At 31.7% G+C, this 6,046-nt stretch overlaps 1 long non-coding RNA gene across 1 annotated transcript; it reads right to left on the bottom strand.

The window, feature by feature from the left end:
* Positions 1-1,173: 1,173 nt before the first annotated feature.
* LOC130823406 (uncharacterized) lies at positions 1,174-5,375 on the bottom strand. Its single transcript, XR_009046584.1, has 3 exons — positions 5,240-5,375; positions 2,028-4,702; positions 1,174-1,933 (listed from the first exon to the last, which is right to left on the bottom strand). It is a non-coding gene; the product is annotated as an uncharacterized LOC130823406 (long non-coding RNA).
* Between the last annotated feature and the right edge of the window lie 671 nt (positions 5,376-6,046).

The raw sequence follows: 6,046 nt of genomic DNA on the forward strand, positions 1-6,046 counted from the left end.
TTAATGTCACGTTGTAACTAGCATTAAGTGCTAGGGGAACTATTGATAATCGAAAAAACACAGGGGTACCAATGATAAAGTGTAAAAACACATAGGTACTATTGATTATTTCACTTACTTTATTGTAATAATAGTTATCAAGTGTTAGTTGTCTTATAGAGAAAATATAAGCTAATACGGAATGAGACTAATAAAAAAATTACTTAGAGCTGCTTTTCAACTAATAAATAAGTCAAAAGTCTATCAATAAGCTAATTACCTTCGCAAATTTTTGTTTAGGACCGTTCCATTGATAGGACGAGTACAAGTTATATGATAGTTTTAATATATATGTGATTGGTTTTCCGCTATATGCAATTGATTTTGAAGATGTAAGTTTACACTATGTGTTTCATTTTATCATTTATGTGTATGTGATCATTGTAAGTGATCATTTTTACTATATAATTTTTCCACTAATAGATTATTATTCTTATTTAATTAAAGAAGTACGGAAGAGGTCAATAAGTTATGTGGTCAATGTGATTAATTTTAAGCTATGTACGATTTTAAATTGTATGTGTTCAGTTTTAAACTATATGTGACGCATTTTTAACTATATGTGAACGCTTTTAAGTCGTATGTGGTTATAGTGGGCTGTCTCATATGCAGTGTCCTAATATTAGGACGATCACTTATGAGACACGCTGAATTACCTTAGTGTCAAATACTAATCAAGGCCTTAGCCCTTAAGTGAAAATGATACCACAGGAATGAGTCTAATAGCGCCCTTAATGTGAACTTCTCCATCTATATCTAATACTAAAATAAAGACCACCTAAGTACATGTGTCATTTTCTCATGAGTTTAATTCCCACCTAATAACTAGAGTATTGAATATGCTATTACCTCAATAGCCTTAAATACTAGATTATCTACTATAATAATCCCTACATTTAAGGCATTAATTACTGTAACATTATTGACTTTCTCTATCTTATTAAACTAATTCTCACATTTTGTGAAGATCATTACTACCTGTAGTGGAAGATTATTTTTATCTTTTTCTTATAACATTTTTCTATCTTTCTTCTATTTTCATATCCAAAAATTAAGTTTTTTTCTTCTTAATTATCTCTCTGTAGATTTTTTTGGTTTAGTTAATTCAAACGAAAAAGAGAAGTGAAGCATGTAACCAATCTGGATGAATGGGCCATATCTTTTGCATTAGTACATTTTTATCTCTTTCATTTTCTTAATTTTTTTTATTTATTGATTTTTTGACATCATATTTTCTTATATGCATGTGAATAATTTATTTAGAAATTTAGATTTTAATTGCTTTTTATTGTTATTTAATTGATCAAACATGGATCTCTTTTTTTTTTCTAATTTAACAAATTTGTTCAAAATGATTATGAGTAAGGGTATTTATTACCGAGTACCCGGCAAACTTTTTAAACAGCCCGTGTCCCCTCCCATTTAATGCGGGTACCCGATTTTCGAGTACCCGAATAAAACGAGTCAGAACACTGAGTACCCGATTTTTATTTTGATTATTTTAACAGATTTAATTATAGTATTTATTATAAAATTCTAGGTAGAAAATTTGGACAGATACAGATTTACTGATTTAGGCAGAATTTTAAATTTTAAAATTAATATTCTAATTTTCAAAACTCAGAAGTAATATATAATGTCAATGTTGTTCAAAGTCCCGAATAAACCATAGTCCACCATAAAATACTAATAGTCCACCTTAAAGTCCCAAACAAACAAAGCAAAGTTTTAAATAAAAGTCCAAACAAAACAAAGTCCACAATTCTCAATTACAAACGTCTTCAATAACATAACAATTACAGTCCAAAGTCTTCATTTGCTCATTTTTCTGTCGGAATAGCGGTCGTTTCATCAATGATAATAGTTGGTTGCTCTAAAACTAAATCTTCCATGCCTGCAAAATAATGTACATCACAAAAAATGTAAGTATCAATAAACAGATAATTATTATTGTTGATAATTGTAATTAATAGAGAAAAAATTCAAACCTTCTTCGATACTTTCCAACTCTAATAAACTTTCCTCTATGCAAATTGATCCGAAGTATGAATCCAATCTTGACAACAATTGAGAGCTTCTACCATTCGAGGAGTCAAAGTACAAAATTGATCAAGAACACATTCTCCCGTGCTAAAAGCGAACTCTGAAGCAACACTCGAAACTGGAAAAACTAGTACATCTCTAGCCATAAACATAAGAATTGGATAGGTTTTCCCTTGTCCAAACCACCAAGACAATATAACTCATCATCATTATCCTCACTCACTTCCTAAATACTTATCCAACTTAGTTATTACTTCCGAAGTGAATTTTCCAATTTCATTCACATATTCCTTTCTTAATCTTGACCCCTTGCTCCTTTTCCCCTCAACCTCAATCGTATCGATGCCAACATAAACACTAGAAACACTAGAACATGAACCAATCTTCTTTGTGTGTTGGGAAGATGCATAAAAATCAAACAATTTCACGAAACTATCTCTAATCCGTTCACACATGCTAATTGAGTCAATATAATCATAAGACCATTAAACAATCCACTCAACGTATTTTAACTTAAGTCTTGGATCAAGAACTAAAGCATGAACATCAAAACATTATTGACATTAACATTTTGTCAAATACTTGTCATATTTATCCTTCATTAATTTTGCCATTTGCTTCAGACTTTCATCTTGGTCATTAAGATGAGTCTTAATGGCATAACCAATGTCATAAATCTGTTCAAAAACTGCATTACATGTGACATTTCTTGAGCCAGACAAACTCAAAATAGCATCATAGAAAATCTCAAGTCAAAAACACAGCAACCCTATCCCAATCATCATCTTCAGGTGCACCATCACCTTATTAAGCTCTCTTACATAAGGAGAGAACTTTGTTTTCAAATTTTTAAAAGCCTTCCTAAATGTCAATGCAATTTTAAGCATGTTGTAAGTGAAATTCCACCTTGTTTTAATGTCTAAGTTAACAAGACCCTTACAACTTAAACTTTCCTCTAAAACACATGCCCTAAACTTTTTTAACCTTGCAGGGGAAGACCTCACATATTTCACAGCAGCTCGGACTTTCAAAACAGCTCTATCAACTTCTCTAAAACCATCTTTGACAACTAGATTCAAAATATGTGCAACACATCTCATATGTAAAAACTCAGCATTCAACACACAATCATCCCAAAGCTTGATTACCTCTTTTAAATATTTAATGGCTAAATCATAAGAACTAGCATTGTCGACAGTTAATGTGAGTACTTTTTTAAGACCCCATGCAAGAAGACACTTTTTAACAACTTTACCAATAAGTTTCCCAGATTGACCAGCAGCAGGGCAAAAATTAATAATTTTTTTATGCAAATTCCAATTGTCATCTCTAAATTGAGCAATTAGACACATATACGACAAATTTTGACCAGAAGGCCATGTATTTGTGGTAAGACAAACCCTAAATGTCAAATTCTTAAAAAAACTCTTTAATTTCTTTCTATTATGTGGTCAGACACAGGAATGAAATCAGGAATAGCAACCTTACAAAGCTTACGAAAACCCTCACAGTCTACAAAACTAATGGCAATTCATCAATAATTATCATTTCAGCAATTGCTTCTCTTATTTCATCTTGATTAAAATGCCATAATTTAGAAACACTCACAGTCTCAACAGTTCCATCGGAGTTTACTCTTGTTTTAGACTCAAAAACTAAAATTGTTTGCCTTTTGTCAACAAAAAAAGGAGTCACGTCTCATAGCATTAGTTCCATTAACAGTAGAGCGCAAAATTTGTATCACTAGGGATTTCACTAAAATGATCTCAAGCAGTAGAAGGCTTTTTACGCTTACCCTTAGATTCATCTTCTTCATTCTTTGTTGTTTTTCCACAATCTTTTCCCTTCTTTTTCTTGGATTGAACCTCCATCTGTAATATCCTAGATTTAGCTTGAAAAAAAATTAATAGACTACTCATACCAACAAGGTGCATTTTTTTTTCTAGGGAGCCCATTTGCTAAGAACTCCACAATTAAGCGTGCTTGGTGGAGAGCAATCTTAGGATGGGTGACCTCCTGGGAAGTTTTTCCGGGTGCGTACGAGTGAGGCCAAAGTGCGCTGGAAAGACTTATGTTGGTTTGTGGGGCTAGTTTACAGTCTCCAAGAGTAGTCACTAGCGATCCGAGAGCCCGGGGTGTTACAAATGGTATCAGAACAACCCTACAACCGTGGCTGATAGTGTTCAGTGCACCTAGCGGGGGAAAAGATCCTGAAGTTACGATCCAACGAGGACGCTGTATTCTTAAGTGGGGGTGAGTGTAATATCTTAGATTTAACTTGAAAAAAGATTGATAGACTACTCATACCAACAAGGTGCATCTTCTTTTCTAGGGAGCCCATTTGCTAAAAACTCAACAATTAAGCGTGTTTGGTGGAGAGCAATCTTAGAATGGGTGACCTCCTGGGAAGTTTTTCCGGGTGCGCACGAGTGAGGACAAAGTGCGCCGGAAAGACTTGTGTTGGTTTGTTGGGCTAGTCTACAGTCTCCAAGAGTAGTCACCAACGGTCCGAGAGGCCGGAATGTTACACCATCAAAACCTCAGGTTCAGATTCCTCCTCCGAATTAGAAAAAAGTATCTCCATAAAATCATTGCTATTGTCTCCAGTTGTGGACATTTCCTAAAAAGTAAAAACACAATAAAAAAAACAGAACTAGCTTCATTAAAACGAAATCTTTTAGACTCAAAAATTAAAAAACATAACAAGTGTTCATCAAAACAAAATGTTCATCAAAACATAAATCTTCTAGACTCAAACTAAAAAACTAAAATCTTCTAGACTCAAAAACTGAAAAACGAAATCTACATAAAACTAAATGATGAAAAGAATTGAACAAAAACGAAATTAAATGATTAACATAAAAAAGAATTAAATCTACATAAAACTAAATGACGAAAAGAATTAAATCAATATCATCAACATAAAAAAAACGAAACTAAAATTGAACAAAAACTAGGAAATCTACATAAAAAACCCAACAAAAATCAAGAACTGAAATATAAACAAAATCAAAAAAAAAAAACGAAATCAATATAATCTAAAAACGAAAACAATATAAACAAAAATACGAAACTGAAAAATGAAATCCCTAAAAGAAACAGAACAAAAACGAAATCATGAACATAAAAACGAAATTGAAAAAAAAGATTAACATACCTTAAGAAGATGAACATTCAAAAATGAAGATGCAAAGTGAACTGAAAACTGAGATTCGAAAAAGAAGAAAAAAGGAAGATGAAGTGAAATGAAAACGGCATTCTACTGAGTGAAAATGAAAAGTGAACTGAGTGAAAACCCCAAAAATTAAGTACATATATTATTGGCGGGTCATTCACGGGTACCCGAATCAATTTGAAATCGGCCCATGATTCAACTCAGTTTTCAATTTTTTTATTTTTTGACCCGCCATTTATGAAGCGGGTCGTCGAGTCAGGCAGGTTGGGTACTTTTGAATACCCCTAATTACAAAAAGTCAAAGAGAGAGACACTACTACTTGCGACAGATATGAGATATCTAATAAATCTTTAAAAAATTTAAAACTCTTTTTCATTTAAATTGAGTCTTTTGATATATTTTTAAATCTTATATTCTTTTTCTAATTTATTTAGGGTTTATGAGTGTGCCCTTTTAATATAGAGTTTAATTTTTTGAAATTTTTTATAGATTATCTGGTGGGCTTATTTAATATCAATATTGGTTGCAGTGAGCAAAGACATAGAATTGATATAATGTGTTATGTTTTCTAAATGTTACTTCCATTGTCATTAGAATGCATTTCTTATTATTATTAAAACTACAAAGTTTTCATACTGTTACTTCAACTGTCATTATTTATTTAATTGCACCATATAAAATATTTTTATTTTCTTACAAATTGGTATAATTGCGTTATATTTGTAATAGTTTTTCTACTTTGTGATTTTTAAATAAGTGGATAATAATAAGATAGAAAGACTAGATGA

Source organism: Amaranthus tricolor, chromosome 1, assembly GCF_026212465.1.
Source record: "Amaranthus tricolor cultivar Red isolate AtriRed21 chromosome 1, ASM2621246v1, whole genome shotgun sequence".
In the NCBI taxonomy this organism is placed as follows: domain Eukaryota; kingdom Viridiplantae; phylum Streptophyta; class Magnoliopsida; order Caryophyllales; family Amaranthaceae; genus Amaranthus; species Amaranthus tricolor.